The 24,959-nt window shown below is 41.9% G+C and overlaps 1 protein-coding gene across 3 annotated transcripts in view; it reads right to left on the bottom strand.

Moving 5' to 3' along the window:
- The window catches only part of llgl2 (LLGL scribble cell polarity complex component 2), a 107,289-nt gene extending 82,530 nt beyond the window's left edge, over nt 1-24,759 (bottom strand). The window contains exon 1 of one of the 3 annotated variants that reach the window (XM_052033277.1): nt 24,580-24,759. The gene's annotated coding sequence lies outside the window, so the exon portion shown is untranslated. The other 2 variants (XM_052033278.1, XM_052033280.1) reach the window with 2 other exon arrangements.
- Nucleotides 24,760-24,959: the final 200 nt, after the last annotated feature.

Here is a 24,959-nt window from a genome sequence, read left to right as displayed (position 1 = left end):
AATGAGCTTGTGCCAAAATGGAGATCTGCAAAAGCAAGTGATTACAAGTAGTTTCCAGACAGATCTGTCCTATTACAATATAGTCTTTGTTTGCATTAATATACAAATAGCTCAGAGTTAGTGCTCCTTCCACAGAAAGGAAAGGAATACGAAATCTTGTACTCAGAGGATACGAGAACAATTGAGTACATTATTGGTAGGGTAAAATGGCCAAGACAAGGAGACTGCTCTCCAACTCAATTGACAATGTCATTCATTTAACCTAGAAAGGACACTGCAAGACATTTATAGTGAGAAAGCTATTAAATTTAAGCTAATACTTAACTTGCTAGACTTGGACCAGCAGTTAAATAACAAGACTAAGTCAGAAACAAAATGACTAAAAACCACTGATTGTGTGGGTTAAAGAGCCAAGCGGTTTTATAGGTCACAATAGCTAGGTTGACATCAACAAATAAAGTTCCAATAAAGACATGCTTTGCAGTAGATTTGGAAAATCTTGCTTTTTAAAAAGGTTTCAGTAGACATTGACAAGTAGTAAATGCAGCTTTTGATCAGGGTTTACAAGCTGTGTGTTAGCCTTGGCAAGAGGTGATACAGCATATCCTGCAGCCCCAGTTGACTGAGAAAGTTAATAATTGTTTGTTATTCAGCCCAGCAGGACTTAAAAGGCTAGAAAAGTTTGGTCCTCAGCAGCCCAGTCCATAGCTACGTAACTAAAAAAAAGTATGCCTTATACAAAATCCTACTTTAAAAGAACAAGTATTTCAGATCAAGACTACGTCACAGCTTCAAGCTCGAGGGGTCTTTATTTCCAATGTCTTTAGCTTTTCATCATTCTTTGGGTTACCTACTTTAAGAATAGAAACCAGGCATCCACTCAGGTTGTGTAACCCATTTGCCCATTAAAAGTTACTGCCTGGTTTAGGTAGGCAAGAGTTACAGATTATCTGTCTATAAAGACAAGCCAACATTCACCTGCAGGTCAATTTAAAAATCCAAGTACAGAATCACAATAAAATCTATTGGTTTAAAGTCCAAATGCCTTCAGCAAACAATCAAACACACAGCATAGTGCACATTAAGAATGCACACTACAAAAACCAGTACAAAATTAAATTTGTATACATATTACACTTACCTTTGTTACACTCCAAATGGTCTCAAATAATGTTTGCAAAATACTGCCTTTTATTACTGAATACATACATCAGGTCAACTAGCTTCATCTCTAACCCAGGAAATCTCTCTTCCCAACCTTTATCTAACCTCTAGCTTAGTTTTTGAACTCATAAAGCATGTGCAACTGGTACCCGTACCCCCAGGAGCATTATAGATCAGCTCAAGGTTTAGCTTCACGGCCTAGCAGCGATTTGGCAGAACAGATTGGCGATAAATGGTTTAATATTCTCTTCACTCTAATGAAACCAAAACAATGGAAACAGATTTCCAAAATTCCCCACCCAGAGGAGAATATTTTCAAAGCACCCACTGTCAAACCCCCCCCCCCCCACCCCCTTCAGAATCCTGAGGACTTCACCTCTCATTCTTCCAGACTCCCTTGAGGATAGGCCCAACAATTTCTCAAAAGATAACTGCATCCCAGGAACCAAACCACTGAAACTTCTGAACTGCCTCTAGTACATGTACATCTTTCCTTAAAGGAGACCGAAACTCTCCAAGCAAGATCTCGCCAACACCAGTTGCAACAAGACTTTCCTAACTTTCTACTTCACTCCTTTTGCAATAAATGCCAACATTCCATTTGGTTTCTAATTATTTGCTGTACTCGCATGCTAATCCCAGTGTCTTCATACGTGAAATGCAGTTTCCTCTGTTCTACAGCATTCTAAACGCTCTCAGTTTAAACAATGTACTGCTTTTCTATTCTTAAAGTAAGTAACCCAAAGAATGATGAAAAGCTAAAGGCATTGGAAATAAGAGACTTGGGGGTGGATGGGGGTGTGGTGTATGTCACAAACACATAGAAAATAAGAGGGTAATAGAATGCTGACATTTATATCTAGGATGACTGGAGTACAAAGGAGTAAAATTACAAATTCCTTAAGTACAGTAAGCAGTTATTGGTAGCAGACTTTTGAAAGAGCAGACCATGGAAAATTTACGAGATTAGCAAAGGTTAAATTATCACGAATGATTACACAAACTTTGGTTAATTCCAGATAATACAGATGGTTGAAGGGCAATTTGGCAGCTTGGTCTAAACACAGGAGATTGTGAAAAATTGCAACCTTTCCAACAGCAATTGATGCTCATTCAATTGTTAATTTTCAACCTGTCATAGTTCCTTTAGTTAACAAAAGCCTAAAGGAATATGCAGAAAAGATGTGCGCAATACCAACCCAAATCTCACTGGATGGTGGAACAGGCTTGAGGGACTTGCATTATATCTATGTAGATTGGTGCACAATGTGGTGGTGTACTGCAGAAATTCTATGACCACTGGGCAAAGAACTAAAAGTGACCTTCAGTCTTTTACATAGTAAGCTGTTGCAAGCCAAATGCACTGCCTGATAAAAGGTTGATGGAAACATATGCAATAGAAACATTGCAACAAACTGGACAAAATGTGGAATGGAAAACACTTCAGAGTGGGGGGGGGGGGGGGGCAAGATTAATTGAAATAAAAGAAAATGCTGGAAAAACCCAGGTCAGGCAGCACCAGTGGAAAAAGAAACAGTTAATGTTTCAGGTATTCATCAGAAATAAGAGAAACAAGTTAAATCTCGGTAGCAAAGGTGTAGGAGGGCATGGGTGGAACTAAGGGAATTTCTCTGATAGAAAGAAATAATGTGGTAGTTAAGGGGTAGTAATGTTCCTTTGACTGTGGAATGTGTTGTTAATGCTGAAAAGTCTGACATACCTAGCAGTCCAAAGCATACAAATGAAAGAAAGGGAAAAATAACAAAAAGGAGTGGCAGGCTGATACAAACAGAAAGAAAAAGTTATTTACAGTTGGAGAATTTAATATCGAGTACTGCAGGCCACAACGTGCCCAGAAATACAAGATTAATTTACGGCTCTCCCAAGGAACCAGAAGAGGCAAAGGGCCAAATGATCTCCTTCAGTGCTTTATCATTTTATGACAACAATCTTAAGTAAAAGCAGGCACACACACCCACTGCAGTATGAGGGCTCAGTGCCCATCCTTGCACATCAATATCTACATAGCAGTAGTCACAGAATTTCTGCAGTACACCACCACATTGTGCCCTCATCTACATAGGTTAAAAACTGGGAACTGAGAAGATTTACTAGTATGTTGCCAGGTCTTCAGGAGTTGAGTTACAGGGAAAGATTGAACAGGTTAGGACTTTATTCCTTGGAGCGCAGAAGAATGAGGGGAGATTTGATAGAGGTTTACAAAATTACGAGGGGTATAGACAGTAAATGCAAGTAGGCTCTTTCCACTTAGATTAGGAGAGAAGTACGAGAGGACATGGCTTTAGGGTGAAAGGGGAAAGGTTTAGGGGGAACATTAGGGAGAACTTCTTCACTCAGAGAGTGGTGGGAGTGTGGAATGAGCTGCCATCTGACATGGTAAATGCAGGCTCACTCTCAAGTTTTAGGAATAAATTGGATAGATACATGGATGGGAGAGGTCTGGAGGGTTATGGACTGGGTGCAAGTCAATGGGACTAGCGGAATAAAGTTTTGGCACAGACTAGAAGGGCCGAATAGCCCGTTTCTGTGCTGTAGTGTTCCAAGGAATTACAAAATCTTTTTCCTTTTTAGAAAGGAAAGTTTAAACAATGATCATGCATGTTAAGGGAGCAAGTTTATTTAAACCAGATGATTTATTGAAAACAACAGGAGCACAGAAGGTAGTCAGCTCACAGCCACACAGGCTGATGGTGCTCTGAAATCACCATCTACGGGACAACAACCCACCTTGAATGACATCCACCAAATGCAAATGAACCAATGCTACTATCCTATGGAACCTACGATAACTGCATAATGTACCAGGTCACAACAGTTCTAAAAAGGGGAGGTGTGTGTGTGTGTGTGTGTGTGTGTGTGTGTGTGTGTGTGTGTGTGTGTGTGTGTGTGTGTGTGTGGGTGTGTGTGTGTGTGTGTGTGTGTGTGTGTGTGTGTGTGTCATTACGACAACAACAGGAGATGACGACATGCTGACGTTTTGGTTCAGTCAGAGTCAGAAGGAGAGAGAGGAGAAAGAGAGACACTGCCTGCTGGTCTCTGTATCAATGGATGAAAAACAGTAACTGTGTCTGTCACTACAATCCACGTATGGATTTTTGGAATTAAGCAGTGGAGTCCACTTTGTCGTTAACCTGTAGTGGGAAACAGGTACTTGTGTGGACAGCCACCATTCGAATGCCTTTCAGAGTGGCAGATACTTCAGAACAAAGCAGTGGAGATCATCAATGACTAAGGTGTCATATGGGTTTCATCGTGGAACATTTCGTAATGTCTCTATTCTCTCTCTACATTTTCTCTTCAGTCAACGGTGGTTTTGCAAAAGCCTTTGCTCACGTTTCACCTTATGACTTGCTGAATTGAACTTTGAGAACTATTCCTGGACTTGGAGTTTGGGAATTTGCCACACACACACACACACACACACATGGTTTGGTTTTTGGGGTTAATGTTTAATATCTAGCATTTTTACTTCTAACATTTTCTCTTTTTTTTTCTTATTATCATTAGTAGTTATTAATAAAATAGTTTCTAACACTTACACATGACTCAGTGTGTTTCTTTTGTTGCTGGTACGTAATACATGTGTCATCACTGCTTGTAGATGAGTGCCCCAGCAACCAGTCTGATCCAAGGCAAGACACCATCCACCACAGGAGAATGGTCTCCCTATGGTCTACTGCTCCACTCTGCCAAGATCAGCACTTCATCTACTTCACACATCCAGCCACAATCCCTGCTGTCTCATTCACCCAAGAACCAACAAGACGGCAAACCTGCATCTTGGGGTCAAAAATTCTACCAATGAAACAATACAGAAAAGTGCATTAACCTCTGTCAGGGTGCCTGAAATTGCCTTAGCAGCGATAGTTTTGCAGTACAGTACTGTATATTAAAGTAACTGTCAAAGATGAAGTGTCAAAATGTCAATAAATGACACTAATATACCTGACATTTCAGAGAAGTGAATGAATCACAAATTTATTGAAAACAATAGTAGAAAGTAATGGCACCATTCACTAATAGATATCCAGAACCCAGTAAAGCACATTTCTACGTTGGGTTTAAAGAGATGACAAGAAATTGTCAATGATTACACTAACAGGCCCTTTGGCCCACCACATCCATACTGGCCATCAAATACCCAGCATCTTCCAAAGGTTCTCGCAATTCAAAATCTACTTAGATCAGATTAGAAATCAAATTAAGAAATCAAAGTAGGAGTAGGACACCTGGCCCCTCAAGCCTGCCGCATCATTCAATACAATTATGACTCATCTACCCCAGGATTCAACTCCTGCTCTGTGCCAGATTCCCACAGCCCTTAATTCCAATCTTTCAAAATGTATACAACTCCACTTTAAATACTTCTATTGAACTGGCCTCCACAACTCTGGGGTACAGAATTCCAGAGATTCACTCCCCTCTATGAGAAGAAATTTTTTTTTTAAACATACCTCAGTTTTAGATAAGGGGCTTGTCATTTATAACCATATCCTTTTGTTTGAGACTCTTCCACCAATGAAAACATCAACATCTACCCAGTCACATTTCTCCAACATCCCATCCCCCCCCCCACAAGAATTATAGAACAGTACAGCACAATAGAGGCCCTTCGGCCCACAATGTTGTGCTGATCTTTAAACCTCGCCTAAGACTATCTAACCCCTTCCTCCCACATATCCCTCTATTTTAAATTCCTCCATATCATATGCTTATCAAGTAATCTCTTGAATTTGACCAATGTACCTGCCTCCACCACCACCCCAGGCAGCACATTCCATGCTCCAACCACTCTTTGGGTAAAAAATCTCCCTCTAATATCTCCCTTGAACTTCCCACCCATTACCTTAAAGCCATGCCCTCTTGTATTGAGCATTGGTGCCCTGGGAAAGAGGCGCTGCCTGTCCACTCTATCTATTCCTCTTAATATTTTGTACACCTCTATCATGTCTCGCCTCATCCTCCTTCTCTCCAATGAGTAAAGCCCTAGCTCCTTTAGTCTCTCCTCATAATCCATACTCTCTAATCCAGGCAGTATCCTGCTAAATCTCCTCTGCACCCTTTCAAATGCTTCCACATCCTTCCTATAATGAGGCAACCAGAACTGGACACAGTACTCCAAGTGTGGTCTAACCAGAGTTTTGTAGAGCTGCGTCATTACCTCGCGGCTCTTAAACTCAATCCCATGATTTATGAATCCCATAAGCTTTCTTAACTACCCTATCCACCTGTGAGGCAACTTTCAGGGATCTGTGGATGTGGACCCCCAGATCCCTCTGCTCCTCCACACTACCCAGAATTCTGCCATTAACTTTGTACTCTGCCTTGGAGTTAGTCCTTCCAAAGTGTACCACCTCACACTTCTCCAGATTGAACTCCATCTGCCACTTCTCAGCCCAGCTCTGCATCCTATCAACGTCCCTCTGCAATCTTCGACAATCCTCTACACTACCCACAACACCACCGACCTTTGTGTCGTCTGCAAATTTGCCAACCCACCCTTCTACCCCCTCATCCAAGTCATTAATAAAAAAAAATCATGAAAAGCAGAGGTCCCAGAACCGATCCTTGTGCAACACCGCTAATCACAGCCCTCCAATCTGAATGGGCTCCCTCCACCACAACCTTCTGCTCTCTACAGGCAAGCCAATTCTGAATCCACACAGCAAGCTTCCTTGGATCCCATGCCCTCTGACCTTCTGAAGAAGCCTACTAAAATGCTTTACTAAATGCCTTACTAAAATCCATGTCGACCACATCTACTGCACTACCCTCAATCTTCCTGGTCACCTCCTCAAAGAACAGTAGGAATAAACAGGTCATTTAAACTAAGAGGCTATGACTGGTGGATGCTGCAAGAATCCATCTTGGGGCCCCAGGAGTTTATAATCTATAATCATGACTTGATAAAGGACTAAGTACAACAAATCCAAGTTTGCTAATGATACTGAGATGTGTGCCAGTGGTTATACTGGGGATGCAGAGAGGTTTCGGGGAAGCCAGGTGGGCCAAGTGAATGAGCAAGGACATGGTAGATGGAAAATGTGACATGAGAGAACACAAAGTACAAGAGTTCGTCTACTTTGGTTGAATAAGTAGAAAAGCAACCTTTGTTAAAATAAAGATTGAAAGGTGGTGATGTTCAGATGCATCCAAAAGGCTGAATGATCTACTCCTGCTCCTATTTTCTATGTCCTTGTAGGTGAATCACTGAAAGTTAATATGTAGCAAATGTTAGAAGGCTGATTATTTTATTAGCCCTTATTGCAAAAGGAGTTGAGTAGTAAAGAAGTGGTAGTCTCACTGGAATTTCAGGGGTCCCGGGTGAGACTGTACCCAAAATATCATGTACAATTTGGATCTCCTTAATCCAAGGGTATACTTGTGATAGAGGCAGTGCAACAAAGTAAATAGGAGTGCAGCAAAAGGCTCACCAAAATGATGACCAGGATTGCTGGTGATGATGCGAGATGGGGCAGTGGGGTAGAAATTGAACTAAATGGAGTTATGATGAACTTGAGAACCAGAGGAAATCTCATTGGAAATACAAAGTCCTTAGTGCTTGGCAGGGTAGATGCAGGGATGACACTTCCCCTGACCAGGGTGTCCAGAATCAGCATCATAAAATCAAAATCAGGCGATCATTCAGGACTGCAATGATATATTATGGCAGATATTTTGAACTTTCTAACTAAGAGGACTGTAGAAGTTCATTTGCTGAGTACATTCAGGGCAGAGATTGATGGATCTTTTGGACATTAAGGGAATTAGGGTGTAGGGGGAGGGGGGTGTCATGGTGGAAGGAAAGAAGTGTGGAGTGTTTCATAGGAAAGTGGTGCTAAGGCAAAAGATTAGCCATGATCTTATTGAATGCAGAGCAGGCATGAGGGGCTCCTGCTTGTTACATGCAATGGATTTCTAATGGATCCAGTAAGGCTTTACACAAGAAACTAAACAAATCTTCCATGATATTCAAGAAAATTGATCTTGCTATGCAGAAGGAAACAGGGATCATGGGATGTACCTGAAGTTGAAACAAGCAACTTGTGTTACACAAGAATCTCTGCAAGATCTAGCTATTCAAAACAAAAATCAATAAAAAGCCAAATATTCAAGCTCACTATTAACAAAAAGTGAGGTACAAAGAACTGCAGGTGCTAGAAATCTGGAAAAAACAGAATGCCAGAAATACTCAGAAGGTCAGGCAGCATGTGTGCAGAAAGAAACAGTTAATGCTTCAGGTTGAAAACTTTTCATTACAAGGTTATCTATTGGGTTCAATCTGCTGAGCACCTCTGGTATTGTGTTTTAATTTGGAGATATAACCATAGAACAATATAGCACAATACAGGCAGTGTATATGGGATGTACACGGAATAACAATGCACATGGGACCAAAAGTTAAAATGGTGGTACTGACAGATTAAGTGAACAGCCACGATGCAGCAGGTGGATTTCAGTGTAGTTATGTGTGATGCCATCCATTTTGGAACAAAACAAAAATCCAAATGGGAAGATGGGACAGCTATAGACAAGTAAAATGGTCAGCATGGACATGGAGGGCCCATTTCTGTGCTGCACAACACTTTGACTATAATGAATGACCAAAATACATCCACATATTATCAGTACTCAAATTCATTTCAGAAAGAACAATAAAAAGGTGCCTAGGATATTAGGGCAGCAATGGTTAGCACAGCTGTCTCACAGCTCCAGAGACCAAGTTCAATCCTGGCCTTGGGTACTATCAGCATGGAGTTAGCACATTCTCCCTGTGATCATGTGGGTCCCCCAGGTGTTCTAGTTGTTAGGACAATTACCCCAAATGCCAAAGATGTGCTGCTTGGTAGGTTAATTCATTACTGTAAACTTCCCATAGGATGTAGGTGGGTGGCAGAGGAAGAGTGAGAAATAAAGTTGATGGGGATGCAAGAGGGAAAAAATGGGATTAAAGTAGATGGGTGCTTGATGGTCAGTGTTGACACAGAGCCATTTCTCTGCTGTATGATCATGACAATGGAAGACTGGAATACAAAGAGTATAGTTTACTCAAACAAACTTTGCCAAAACCTAGTTATGGTGGCATGCAAAAGTTTGGGCACCCCTGGTCAAAATTTCTGTCACTGTTAATAGCTGAGCAAGTAAAAGATGACCTGATTTCCAAAAGGCATCAAGTTAAAGATGACACATTTCTTTAATATTTTAAGCAAGATTACTGTTTTATTTCCATCTTTCAGAGTTTCAAAATAACAAAAAAGGAAAAGGGCCCGAAGCAAAAGTTTGGGCACCCTGCATGGTCAGTACTTAGTAACACCCCTTTTGGCAAGTATCACAGCTTGTAAACACTTTCTGTAGCCAGCTAAGAGTCTTTCAATTCTTGTTTGGGGGATTTTTGCCCATTCTTCCTTGCAAAAGGCTTCTAGTTCTGTGAGATTCTTGGGCCGTCTTGCATGCACTGCTCCTTTGAAGTCTATCCACAGATTTTTGATGATGTTTAGGTCAGGGGACTGTGAGGGCCATGGCAAAACCTTCAGCTTGTGCCTCATGAGGTAGTCCATTGTGGATTGAGGAGTCTAGGATCATTATCCTACTGAAGAAGCCATCCTCTTTACACCTTCAGCTTTTTTTTAAAAAAGTGTGATGTTTGCTTCCAGAATTTGCAGGTATTTAATTGAATTCATTCTTCCCTCTACCAGAGGAATGTTCCCCATGCCACTGGCTGCATCACAAGCCCAAAGCATGATCAATCCACCCCCTATACTTAACAGTTGGAGAGGTGTTCTTTTCATGAAATTCTGCACCTTTTTTTCTCCAAACATACCTTTACTCATTGCGGCAGGACGTGTTTCCGGAATGCATCAGGCTTGTTATATGTGTTCCTTTGCAAACTTCCAACACTGAATTTTGTGGTGAGAACAGATTCTTCTGATGACTCTTCCATGAAGGTCATATTTGTGCTAGTGTCACTGCACAGTAGAACAGTGTACCACCACTCCAGAGCCTGCTAAATCTTCCTGAAGGTCTTTTGCAGTCAAACAGGGGTTTTGATTTGCCTTTCTAGCAATCCTACAAGCAGTTTTCTTGGTCTTCCAGACCTCAACCGTTCCTGTTAACTGCCATTTCTTAATTACATTACGAACTGAGGAAACAGCTGCCTGAAAATGTTTTGCTATCTTCTTATAGCCTGCTCCTGCTTTGTGGGCATCATTCATTTTAATTTTTAAGAGTGCTACGCAGCTGCTTAGAGGAGCCCATGGCTGCTGATTGTTGGGACAAGGTTTGAGGAGTCAGGGTATTTATAAAGCTTTGAAATTTGCATCACCTGGCCTTTCCTAACGATGACTGTGAACAAGCCATAGCCCTAACAAGCTAATCAAGGTCTGAGACCTTAGTAAAAGTTATCTGAGAGCTCAAATCTCTTGGGGTGCCCAAACTTTTGCATGGTGCTTCTTTCCTTTTCCCCCCCACTTTAAATTGTACAAAACAAAAATAATACACTAATCTTGCTTAAAATGTTGAAAAGAATGTTTCATCTTTAACTTTATGACTTTTGGAGATCAGTTCATCTTCTACTCACTTAACGATTCACAGTAACAGAAATTTTGACCAGAGGTGCCCAAACTTTTGCTGTATAACACATGACTATTGTGTACAATCCTGGCTAGTGCACCTTGGATAGATCTGGCATACAAATTTACCCAAGTATTCTCAGGAATCGAAGAATTCAATTACAGGGAGACATTATATAAACTAGTGTTGGCTGAATGGCCTAGAATGGCAAGGATATTTTTATGATGTTTTAAGACTGTGAAAGGAATTGTGGCATAGATGTTTTCTGGGGGCAGGTATAGCAGAAACAAAGATTAAGTGGGAAAAGCTCAAAGAGCTGTGGCATTCCGAAGTTAAGAACTGCTCCTTCAAACAAAGGTGGTCAAGTGTTGAACTCTTCCAGGAAGAGATAGATGCCAGAGATAATGAAATTATTCAATGAATAATCATGTATACTCATCTTGCAAAAAAATGTAAGGGATGCAGAGCCAAGACAGGTGGCTGGTCAAGATACAGATCAGCGTACTGAACAGCAGAACACACAGGGTCAAAGGGCCTGCTGATTTTCCAATGATGCAGTGGGACCTTATATTGCCACTTCATCCTTCAGATGGTTTGAAGTCTCATCCAAATGAAGGATGGGTGCTGTAAGCATCAAACAATCCATTGGAGGAAATCTATGGATCAAGCAGCATCTGCAGGGGAAAAGGAATCATTGACATTTTAGGTCAAAACCCTGCTTTAGAACCAGGAGTGGACAGGGGAGATGGCCAGTGCAAGTAGATTCATTTTCCTTCTCTCACAGCCCTGAACTGATCTCAAAAGTGGACAGAGAGTCTAAGTGTTTCCTCCACCATTACAATCTAAACTCCACAGCAAGCTTGGAATGACTGAAGTTCTTTTAGACCAATAAACTCACCAATTTTACTTTCTAAATTTTAATTTTCCCCTATTTTAACAAAGACAAAGTTGCTGTTGGAATCCTGCTAAGCAAAGTTAAATATTATCTGGGAGAAAAGGGATGTGGTTCAACCAAACCTAAATGGCAAACTATTCCAGGAAATGAATGCAGGGCAATGTAATGAGCAGTCAGCTCGGATTAGAATTGAAATGTAGGACAATATTATCAAATGCTTACTCAAGCCCAATTATGAATCAGTTTGCAGAGCTGATCATCAATTTACTACATATGTGCTGTGGTCACTCCAGATGAAAAGAAAATCAATGACTCACCAATTTCTCAGTGATGCACAAAGATCAGAGGCATTTCCTGCACAGAAAAAGGCAAAAATGCTAATGACTGCCACCAGCTATAGAGTGCAGAGAAAGGAACAACTTTTGTTAGTCTGACAACTCAGCAATTCCAGTAGTTATACAACAGGATATTTTTCACAAACAAAGACTGACTATGTTACAGGACCTAAAGGCAATTACAGATGCATTCAATGTAAAATACTAGCAGATTTGGCAATACTACAGCTCAGCATCATTAAAGCAAACCTTGCATAGTAAAAAGCAATTCTCTCCACTGACCCCATCACAGTAAGATACAGGAAGGAAGGGAGATCCATTTATACTCTAAGCTAAGGGCACAGAGGCTAACTGGAGCTTCCTTGCTGTCAAATGAAAGCAGGTAACCAACAGAAACAATCCTGTCTGAAATCATCCACCAAACTTAATACATATTATGGCACATTCGGAATGCACTCACTCATTACTGACAATTGGATCATTAAGTTCAGCAGCAAAATCAGCCACTTACTAGCAATTTTTTTTAAAAATCAGCTTAGCTCTAGTTGGGAAAAGTTTTAAATTACGCATTATGGTTTGTACTAAATCAGTACTTCAAAAAGAAAATCAAAGCACAGGGTGCAGACTTTGCTACTTGCGCTGGCCTTTAAGTTTTAAACAAATGCCCTTATAAAGCAAAATTCTTCAATGAAAAGGCCCTTTTACAATAACTGAGGCAAAGCAGAGTCTGACCTGTGGATTCTACACATCCCAATCAGCTAACATGAAGGAACATACCAGGACTGCAGTTACAGCTGGTCACACAAGGTACAAAGCTTCAAAACACAGAACAGCAACAACTGCCCATACACAGGGTCTCCAGGTATTCTTTACACAAAAAAAATCCCTTTGTACAAAACACACTGTCATTTTAAAAGAGACAACTGATTGAAACCAAAGGAAAACATTCCAAACTGCTGCACTGGTAATAAATTGTTGGTAAATTTCCAGAGTAAAACAGGTAATTTCCAAAGTCAGATGCCAGAAAACTAGTCACAAAATTCTCACCAAACAAGTGATACTGTACAGGTCAGAACAAGCCTTGATGACACCATACACCAGTACATTAGTCGTGCAGCAGGGACAGAAAAGCACATACCCAAACATCACACTTTATCACATTACTGGCATACAACCCTCTCAGGGATGCTCACAGTGGATGACATTTTTATATTTCACTACAAAATATAGTGCCAAAAGTCAAGCTGATAAAAAGACAGTTATAAACCTATAATTTTGGCTGGGATTGATTTTAAAGGTGATGAATTAAGATCACAGAAAGAGCATCTCCAAGCACAAAGGAAAAGCAGCATGTGTGCTAGTGCCTAATGCTGAGCTCCCAATTCATTTTCTTAAACCACAAGGACTGAGACAAGCCCAAAAGTTGCTGAAACCTTCACTTTGCCTCTCACTACCTCCAATACAATCCCAACTAGACCTGCCAACCACCATAAAATAAGGTGTACAAAATATTAAGAGGAATAGATAGAGTAGACAGCCAGCACCTCTTTCCCAGGGCACCAATGCTCAATACAAGAGGGCATGACTTTAAAGTAATGGGTGGGAAGTTCAAGAAAGATATCAGAGGAAGGTTTTTTTTTATCCAGAGAGTGATTGGGGCATGGAATACGCTGCCTGGGGTGGTGGTGGAGGCAGGTACATTGGTGAAATTCAAGAGATTGCTGGATAAGCATTGGAGGAATTTAAAATAGAGGGATATGAGGGAGGAAGGGGTTAGATAGTCTTAGGCAAGATTTAAAGGTCGGCACAACATTGTGGGCCGAAGGGCCTGTATTGTGCTGTACTGTTCTACGAGTCTATGATAAACTGCAACTCACCCATATCTTTCCTGCCAATGGCCTGCCCTACAGCAGCTCTTACCCCTAATTGATCCAGGTCTCAAAACTCACCCATCATCAAATCCCCTCCTGACCTCACCCCAATCCTGGCTTTATTTTCCTAATATCTCCAGATCCCCACCTACCTTATGCAATCCTCTACCTCCCCATCTGATCACTGGCACACATGCTTTTGACTGCCAAAGCCAACTCTGGCTGAAATGACTCAGCCTTTGGGTCAAAGTCTCCCTGAACTTTCTTTACCCATGTCCCCTTCTGTACCAGTCACCAAATAAATACAGGTGGCAGCTGTGCACTGTTAACCGACAATATTTATGAGACCAAAACCCGAGCTCAGCTCAAGATTTAAAGTTAAGGACCAGTCAGCAGACTGAAGAAACCACACATTTATACCAACTCTGATCACAATCTCAGAGTCCCAAAGTCCTCCATTTCCAAACAACACTTCCTGAAATAAAAATCATTTAAATAAACAGTATGCCCAACTGTGCACAGCAAGACCTCATGAACACATGGGGGACTGACAAGTTCATGTTTTTGTGGTATTTATGGATCCTGACAAGCCCAAATACTTGCAAGTTTTTTTCCCATACTGGAACCATCCATGGCAGTAAATATGGCAATCCCACTGCATACCTGTCCAGGGATGAAACACCAAGTACCAAACAGGACAGTACTAAACTGGATAAAGCACAGAGCTTGGCCAATATGACTCAACCCAAATGATCCAGAGTGCACACCCAATACTCATGGTTGGGTTCTGCCAGGCTCTGCTGGGAGATACCTTGAACATGACTCTGAGAGTTCTACCACTGAGCTGCACAGACCAGGATCGCCACGGAGCGACTTCTGGGACCTAGTCTAGATCTGGGAGGTTAACTACACTGTACCCTGGTACAACAGTAGCCAAGTGTTTGCAAACCACCAGAAACAAGCAAACTTGAGCAGCACTTCATGACAGCAATTCACCACCACCTTCCAAAGGGAAAGTAGGGATGAGCAATGAGTGATGGCCTTGCCAGCAACAACTAGATCCCAAAAATGAATTTTAAAATATATAACTTTCAGGCACTGAACCAGGAAATTGTGGGTCAGTTTGGTTATAGATAGTACTAGATCAAAGGAAAAGGAAGAGCAAGGCTGAGGATTGGAAAAAATTTCAGAATTCAGCAAGGGAGAATCAAGGCATTGATGTGGCAAGGGAAAGCAGAATGCAAATGTAATCTTGCAAGTCACTTTGATCTGAGATGTTAACTTTGTTTCTCTTTCAAAAGATGCTATCTGACCTGAGTGTTGCTAGCAGTCAGCTCAGGAAAGGTGCCAGAAGACTGGAGCATAGCTAACGCTGTGCCTCTATTGGAGGAGGATAGCAGGGATAAGTCAGGTAACTGCAGGCCAGTGAGCCTTATGTCAGCGGTAGGGAAATTGAGAAGATTCTAGGGGACGGGATTTAAGTACGTTTAGAAAGGCCAGAACTGACGAGTGATAGCATGGCTATGTGTGAGGGAAACCCTAAGAAAATTGAAGAAGGCAGAGCGGTAACTGTGGTCTCTACAAATTTTAGAGGCATTTAACAAGATCCCACATGGTCAGCTAATCCAGCAGGTTAAGGCACATGGGATCCCAGGGTAATTGGATCCAAAATTGGCTTGGTGATAGGAGGCAGGAAGTAGTGGTGGTGAAAGGTTGTTTTTCTGATTGGAAGTCTGTGACCAGTGGTTTACCATAGAGATTGGTGCTGAGACCCAATGACTGTGATGTAAACTAACAACCTGGATGTGAATATAGGAAGAATGATTAGCAAGTTTGTAGATGGTAGAAAAATTAGTGTTGTGGATAGCAAGGATGGTTGTCCAAAGCTGAAGCAGAGATAGATCAGATGGAAAGTTAGGCAGAGCATTGGCAAATGGCACAGCAACTGTGCACAGCAAGACCTCACGAACACATGGGAGACTGACAAGTTCATGTTTCTGTGGTACTTATGGATCCTGACAAGCCCATGTTTTTGTGGTACTTATGGATCCTGACAAGCCCAAATACTTGCAAGTTTTTTTTCATACTGGAACCATGCATGGCAGTAAATATGGCAATCCCACTGCATACCTGTCCAGGGATGAAACACCAAGGCACTCGAATAGTGGCTGTCCACACAAATACCCGTTTCCTTCTACAGGTCAACGACAAAGTGGACTCCACCAGATTACTCCAAAAATCCATACGTGGATTGTAGTGACAGACACAGTTATTGTTTCTCATCCATCGACAGAGAAACTAGCTGGCTGGTGTCTCTCTCTTCTCACCGACTCTGACTGTCTGCTCCACCAACATCATTACGTCCCTATCTTCTGTTGACGTCATCATGCCACACACACCATCTGAAAGGGACATTCCTCAATAGCAACCTAATCCATAACGCTCCTCCCGCCTAAAAATTTTGATGTGCAAGAGCAAAATTTTTAACCACGCATACAGTTAATAATGTGTTAATAATTACCATTCTACACAATTACAGAATATTAGATTAGTAAAGATACATATTTCCCATTTAACATCGGGAAAGGCAATCAGCAATTACGTTATCTTTGCCTTTAATGTGAGTTATCATGAGGTCAAACTCTTGCAAAATTAAACTCCAGTTTAACAGCCTTCTGTTCTTGTTTTTGACTTGGCTCAGAAACACCAATGGGTTATGATCTGCATACATAGTCAATGGTTTCTGAGCAGTACAAACATATACACTGAAATGTTGCAAGGCTAAAAAAAGCAACAGTAATTCTTTCTCTACAGTGGAATAATTCTTTTGATGCTCATTAAATTTCTTTGAAAAGTAAGCTACAAGATGGTCAATATCATCATGGTCACCCTTCTGCAACAACACAGCTCCTGCAGCTTCATCACTGGCATCTACTGCTAATGAAAATGGCTTTTCAAAGTCAAGTGATAGGAGTACAGGATGGTAGCATAAAATCACTTTCAGCTTCTCAAATGCTTCTTGACAAGGATCTGTCCAAACAAACTTCACTCCCTTCTTCAAAAGATTAGTTAGGGGAAGGGCAATATCAGCAAAATATTTTTTTAAACAAAATTTTCAATAATATCCAACCATTCCCAAAAATCTTCTAACAGTCCTCGTACCCATGGGAACAAGGAACTCGGATATTGCTTGAACTTTTGCCTGAACAGGAGCTAACTTGCCTTGACCTACAACATAACCAAGATACGTCACAGCAGCATGGCCAAATTTACTTTTAGTCAAGTTAACTGTAAGGTTGGCTTTGGAAAGTCTTTCAAACAACCTTCCTAACGCAGAGATGTGATCCTCCCATGTATCATTCCCTGTCACTAAGTCATCAATGTAGGCATCTGTATGTTTTAACCCACAAATCACCAAATTAATCATTCTTTGAAATGTTGCCAGAGCATTTTTCATTCCAAATAGCAAAACATTGTATTCATACAATCCAGAAGGGGTTACAAAGGCAGAAATCTCCCCTCTTCTATCTGTTAATGGAACACATCCCAGACGAGCCTCCAATTTTGTCAGGATTAAATTCCATTTTGGTAAGTCAAATAGGGTAGGACATACATAATAACTGGGAGGACACTAAGGTATGCAATGAACAGAGAGACCTCGGGGATCAAGTCCACAATTTCCTGAAAGTGGCAACACAGGTGGATAGGGTGAAGGGAAATGGCACGCTTGCCTTCATGGGGTGGGGCACAGAATATAAAAGTTGGGATGTCATGTTGCAACTTTTCAGAATGCTTGTTAAACACTTGGAGCACTGCATGTAGTTCTGATCACACTATAGAAAGAATGTGGTTGTGCTGGAGAGAGTGCAGAAGATATGGTCTGGATCAGAGAGTTTAGTTATGGGGAGATATTGCATAGACTGGGTTTGTTTACCCTGGAGCAAAGGAGTCTGAGAGATGACCTGATAGAGGGATACAAAATTCTGAGAGGCATAGATAAGATAGAATATTTTCCCCCACGATAGGCGTATCAAAAACATGGGTTTAAGGTGAGAAGGAAGCGCTTTAAATGGAGATTGAGGGGAAAGCTGTTTTGTTTTTTCACTCAGAGTGGTTGATACTGGAACTTGCTACCATAGGTGCTGGTGGAATTAGATACAATCACTACATGTAAGAGACATTTAGACAGGTACTCGAAAAGGCAAAGTATAGAAGGATATGAACCTAATGCAGGCAAATAGTATTAGTGCACAAAAAGTGAGCCAAAGGGCCCATTTCTGTGGCCTACAAGAACTGAGTCAAGGAGAAGTTCCTTCACACAGAGAGTGAAAAATGTTTGGAATTCTATACCCAAGAGGATTGTGGAAACTCAAATATATTCGAGACAGATGAATGGATTTTTAAGTATTAAGCAAATCACAGCTATAGGATTGGTGCAACAGTCTCATACTTTACCACATTAAACTCCATTTGCCAGGTTTTCACCCATCGCTCAATCTATTTTCCCTCGCAATGTCACAATATCCTCATCACAACTTGCCTTTCCACCCATTCTCATGCCATCAGCAAACCTGGATACCTTAAACTCTGCCCCCTCCTCCAGGTCATTCATATAAATAGCAAATAACTGAGGGCCAGAAGCAGATTTTTCAGGTACTGCACTAGTTATATCATTTCAACCTTAAGATCCATTTATTCTAACTGTTTATTATGTGTTAACCACTTTTCAATCCACGTTAACACTTCATCCATCCCTTGAATCCTTAACTTGTGCACCCACCTTTTGTGGCACCTTGTCAAATGCCTTTTGGAAACCCAAATACATTTACAGGCTCCCGTCTATCAACTATACTTGTTACCATCTTCAAAAAACTCAAGCAAATTTGTCAAACATTTGCCTTTCATGAAGGCATGTTGACTTGATCTGATTACATTCAGCTTTCCTAAATCATCGGCCAATCGTTTGGTTATTGGCTTTGGCATCTTGCCAACATTTCTGTGTCCTACAAGAACTGAGTCATGGAGAAGTTCCTTCACCCAGTTTTCCTGCCTTTTGCCTTCCTTCCTCCTGGAACCAGGGAGTCACATTTGTTCTTTTCCAATCCACTCGTATCCTCCTGGAATTCAGGGTTTTGAAAAACTTCAACCAATATGTTCACCATCTCTGCAGTCACTTCCTTTAAACCCATTGGGTGCAGGCCACTGGGTCCTGGTGACTTGCCTGCCTTTAGTCCCAAAAGTTTTTCTAATACCATGTCCAATGTGATTGGGAATTTTATAGGTTCCTCCTTGCTACTGTTATCACCAGGATACTTACAGTAGCCTCCATGGCAAAGACCAATGCAAAAAATTCTTTAACGTATCTGCCATTTCTTTGTTTCCTGATACAATTCCCAGCCTCATTCCATACTACACTAACCTTAGCCACATACACATAGAAACTTTTACTGTTCACTTTGATGTTACATGAAAGTTTTCTCTCAAAATTAAATTTTCTCCTTTAAGCTTTTTAATCCCTCCCCGCTGGTTCCTGAAAAATTCAGTCCTCATCTACCACTAGCGCTTGTTATTTTGTATGCCCTAATTTTTGATTTCACATTATCCTTGACTGAAAGGATCAGCACGAGGGATGAAATGACCTACTTCAGTTTCTATTTCTATTATTCCAAGACTAGGAACAGAAATATCTTCATACAAAACAGGTATCTTTTTTGGAACTTTTCACTTATTCCTACAAACATTCACCAGAATCTGTAATGCTCTGCCTATTATTTATCCCAAAAAAAATAGACATTTATCAGGTGCATTAGTAAACTAGATATCTGGACTAACAACCCAGACAGCCAAGTTCAAATCCCACCATGGCATCTGTGAAATTTTAAGTTATTAATCTGTAATTTTAAAAACAAGAACCAAAATACAGAGCACTAAAACGGAGCCTGCTCTGCCATTTATCACAGTTGGTTGTTAACCTCAGCTCCATCTTCCTGCACTATCACAATATCCCTTAATCTTCTTAAATATCCAGAAACTAATCAATCTCTATTTTGAATGCAATCAATGACTGAACCTCCACAGCTCTCCAAGGCAGAGAATTCCAAAGATTCAACACCCTGTGTGAAGAAGTTTCTCCTCTGATCTCTGGTTGTAGACTCAAACTCTTCAATTAGGGAATTCATTCTTCCTACATCTATTCTATCAAAGCCCTACAAGAATTCTGTATGTTTCAATTACATTACTTCTCATGATTTCTTCTGATCCCTAGAGAATACAGTCACAATATGCTCGATCTCTCTTCATGTAGCAAACCCACCATCTCTGAAACCAAGCTGTTGAATCTCCATAGCACTCCCACGATAGCAAGTGCATCCTTTTTAGGCAAGGCGGCCAAAACTGTACAAGGCATTCCGAGTGCAGTCTCACCAAGGCCACATATAATTACAAGACTTTTTACACCTGCATTCAAACCCTCTCTCAATAAAGGCAAACATACGATTTTCCTTCCTAATCACTTGCTGCACCTATATGTTAGTTTTGAGCGACTTGTGTATAAGGAACCCTTGAACATCAATTTTCCCAGTCCGTCACCATTTAAAAAAAGGCCACTTTTCTGACCTATCCAAAGTATAAAACCTCACGTTCGACCAGCCCAGTCTCTTACCCACTCACTTAACTTGTACAAGAGAAGCCCCTTTATATCCTCTTACATACTCACAACCCAACGTGGCATCACCTGCAAACTTGGAAATGTGACATTTGGTTCCCTCGGATAAATCGTTGATATTGATTGTAAATACCTGGGGCCTTAGCACAATCCCTGCACGATACCATATTCATAATCTGCCTACTTAAGAAAGTAAACAAAGGGAATAGATGGTTCTGTTAACTCACTCTCAATCAATACCAATGTCTTATCCCCAATTCCACGTTCGCTAACCTTGTTGGCCAACCCCCCATGAAGGACTTTATCAAAAGCCTTTTGAAAATCCAAAAATACCACATCCACTGGTTTCCCTTTCACAAGTCCATGGTAAATCTGCCCAGTCCCAGTACTCTTATCCAGGTGCTCTGCCATTATATCCTTCGTTAGAGATTCTAGCACTTTCCCTCCTGCTGATATCAGGCTAACAGATCAGTCGCTACTAATTTTCTGTCCCTCCCTTCTTAAATAGTGGGGTCAAATCGTTACCCTAAAATCTGCAGGAACCACTTGAGAATCCAGAGAATTTTGAAATTTATCTTTTTATTTAAAAAAAGTATAGTGAACTAGATGGATTCTTACAGTGTTAGAACTACCGCACAGAAAACAGGCCATTTGGCCCTTCTAGTCTGTGCCAAAACATTATTCTGCTAGTCCCATTTACCTGCCCCCAGCCCATACCCCTCCAGACCTCTCTCGTCCATGTATCTATCCAATTTACCCTTCAAAGTTAAGAGCGAGCCCGCATTTACATCAGATGGCAGCCCATTCCACACTTCCACCACTCTCTGAGTGAAGAAGTTCCCTCTAGTGTTCCCCCTAAACCTTTCCCCTTTCACCCTAAAGCCATGTCCTCTCATACTTATCTCTCCTAATCTAAGTGGAAAGAGCCTACTTGCATTAACTTTGTCTATGCCCCTCATCATTTTGTAAACCTCTATCATGTCTCCCCTCATTCTTCTCCACTCCAAGGAATAAAGTCCTAATATTCTCAATCTCTCCCCGTAACTCAACTCCTGAAGACCCAGCAACATTCTTGTAAATCTCCTCTGCACTCTTTCAATCTTACTGACCAGAACTGCACACGATATTCTAAATTTGGTCTCACCAATGACTTATACAATCTCACCAAAACATTCCAACTCCTATACTCAATACTTTGATTTATAAATGCCAGGATGCCAAAAGCCTTTTTTTACAACCCTGTCTACCTGTGACTCTACTTTCAAGGAATTATGTATCTGAACTCCCAGATCCTTTTGTTCCTCCGCACTCCTCAGTGCCCTACCATTTACTGTGTATGTCCTCCTGTTAACCAGGAAATTGGCCTTCCTTACCCATGTGTGCCTCCAGACCCCCAGCAATGTGTTTGGCAATGAAGTGGTCCAGAAGGTCATTCATTTGTACCTTAACCGCAATATTAAAGTAGAAAAAAAGTGGACCTGCAGTTTTGTCCACTACTTGCAGTTAGATGTGACAACTAACAGCATATGGGAGGAAGTGGCTCCGAGGATTGTCCTCAACAATGACAGGATTGTGCACACAAGGATAAAAGACAGAAGCAGGTACAACTATGTTCAATGTCAAATGAAAGATCCATCAGGGTTTCCTCAAAACTCCATCATAGAAGCCAGTCTTCAGCCAATTCACTCTACATAACATCAAGAAACAGCTCAGAGCAGCAAAGAATCTCAGACCAAACAGCATTCTAGGTGCAGAGCTGAAGTGTTTTGGCATTAGCTATGCCTCTGGCCAAGCTGTTCCCATACAGGTACAACACTGGCATCAACCCGACCGTGGAAAATTGACCAGGTACGTCCTTTCACAAAAAGCAGAACAAATCCAGTCCAGCTAATTACTGCCCATTCTACTCAATCACTAATGAATTGACAGAAGGTGTTGTTAATAGTGCCACCAGAAGGAGGCAGTTATACGTCAATAATCTGCTCACCAGTTCACACTTCGCTCTGCTCCAGACAGCTTAACTACGTGGTTATTACTGAGCTATCCACCATTAACATTTCAGAAACAGGAGCAGGTTAGAGGCTGGGTATTCCATGCCAAATGACTCACCTTTTGATACTCCAAAACCTTTCTACCATCTACAAGGCACACCAGGAGTGCGATGAAATACCTGGCACTTGCTTGGATGAATGCAGCTCCCAACAACAAGTTCCAGCTCCCAGGACAAAGTCTGCTTGCTTGGCACTCCATCCAGCACCTTGAATATTCACTCCTTTCACAGATACACAGTGGCAGAAGTGAGCACTCTCTACAGAACGAACTGTAGTTGCCTGGTTAGGAAATTCCAACAAACACATTCTCATCCATGAAGGAAGACAAGAACAGGGAGCACATGGGAACACAACCTGCATGTTCTCCTTCAAACTTCACACCACCCTGATTTGGACTTTGTCATCATCACTGGGTCAACATCCCATCTACTACAACAGCTGTGGGAGTAGCTTCCCCAGAAGGACAGAAGCAATTCAAGAAGGTGGTTCTCCACCATTCTATTAAAGTCAATCAGGGATAGGTGATTAACATCAGCCCTACCAGCACCATTCAGATCCCAAAAAGTGATTATTGTATTGCTATTTATGACAGTGTGATGTACACCAATTACACAATGCATTTCTTACATTACTTTGAAAGTGCAGTCACTCTTGCATTTCATCAGCCGAAGGGCATTTGGAGACAGAGGTCACAAAGTCACCACATAGGTGCTTCTCCCCCTCACCCTGCATTTTCACCTACCTTCCTGAACACCTCAGAATCAGACCTCAAAATTTGAAATACACATCGGAGCATTGGAGCAAGTTGCATTTCACTTCATTTTTCAAACACTTAAGTTGTAGAAATAAATGCAAGCTGTTACTGTGTACACAAGACATTTACAACAGCAAAGCACACTTTGCCACAACTGAGACAAGCTTAGACAGACATGCATTTATATGTCTGACACATGGATGGGTGCAAACAGTCATTTAGCCATGAGCAGAATTCACAACACTTCAATAGCACAATACTGTAGCCCCAAATCCAGGAGTAGAGTTGTGGGAAAGAGACCACACCAACACCTTACTGGGCCACTCCCCAAGGGCAGAAGAGCACCCAAGCCAACACTGCCCCCTCCTGGCAGCATCAAAGCCCACCCAAGCCACTCACAAGTACAGACACTTCATTCTCTAGAGGAGCCTTTCAGTGACTCAAATCAGGAAATCATTTCAACTTTTCCCCTCATCCACCCCCAGACTGATCCAGCCACCTGAGAGGCAAAGAGCCAATATTAGAAACATTCAAACCACTAACTACAAGCCAACAATAAGAAGCATGTAGGCACACATCACATGCAGCAGAACACAGAACATACAACCACAGTCCCCTAACCCATCCACCATCTTCAAAACTCCTGCCGACCCCTTGGGGTTCCCCCACCCTTCAAGTCGGCAGCAAGGGATGAGAAAGGGGCAACGTGGAAGAGGATTCCAGGTGTTCATTACGTTGAGCAAGAAAACAGGCTGCCTAATCATTTCAATTTCTTTGAGTTTTCTTATGGTAATCAAAAATCGTGCAAACTACCCTCAAAATTAACCCCCTAAGCCCTGACATATCACTTGTATCTGGCCACCTACCTGGTTCACATGCCCAAACAACTATTAAACACAACTATTACCTTCTGTCAATCGTTACTAGGCTGGTTATTATGTCAACAAACTGGTTATCACTATGGGTAAAGCACCCCTTTCCACAGCTAGGAATCGCAGTACCCAACGAGTTATCTGTTACCGACTAGTAACAGTATTTACCCAGATGGATCGTGGCCTGGTTAACCCCCGTGGCCGGCCGCTCAGCAGCCTATCGCCCAGCTCCGGCGAGTCACAAGCGCCCCGCTTCCTCCCGGCAGCCGAGCCCCAGGCTGCGCCTCTCGTCCTAGGCCCGACCCGGGCTCAGCCCGGCGATCGCGCTAAGCAGCCGGGGGGAGGGTGTGCCGCCCGGCCGCCCGCGCTCTCTCACACTCACCTGGGCTCCCGGCGAAGTCCCGCTCCCTCCCAGCCCACCGCTAGGTGTGTCCCGCCCGGATCCGGCGTCACCCTTTCCACCAGCCAGGTGCAGGCGCCAGGTAACCTCTTAAAGGGGCCGCGCCGGCTCCTCACCGCACAATCACAGCGCCTCCCCTCCGACGCACCTCCCCTTTAATGTGGCTCTCCTCAACAACAACAACAACAACAACTTGTTTCTGTAAAGCGCCCTGAATGTGCCTCTCGACGAGAGAGTAGAGCGGGTCGTTAAATGTCAGAGAGTTACCAAGCTTCGCGCAGAGGGACAGCATTTAAGATCACGATCGTCAGCAAATACGGCAACGAAAGTGTTTCCAGTGGCAGAAGTGTCAGCACTGATTT

Source organism: Pristis pectinata, chromosome 18 (assembly GCF_009764475.1).
Source record: "Pristis pectinata isolate sPriPec2 chromosome 18, sPriPec2.1.pri, whole genome shotgun sequence".
In the NCBI taxonomy this organism is placed as follows: Eukaryota; Metazoa; Chordata; class Chondrichthyes; order Rhinopristiformes; family Pristidae; genus Pristis; species Pristis pectinata.
The sequence above is the reverse complement of the archived record's forward strand: the minus strand, read 5'-3'. Positions and strand labels throughout refer to the sequence as shown.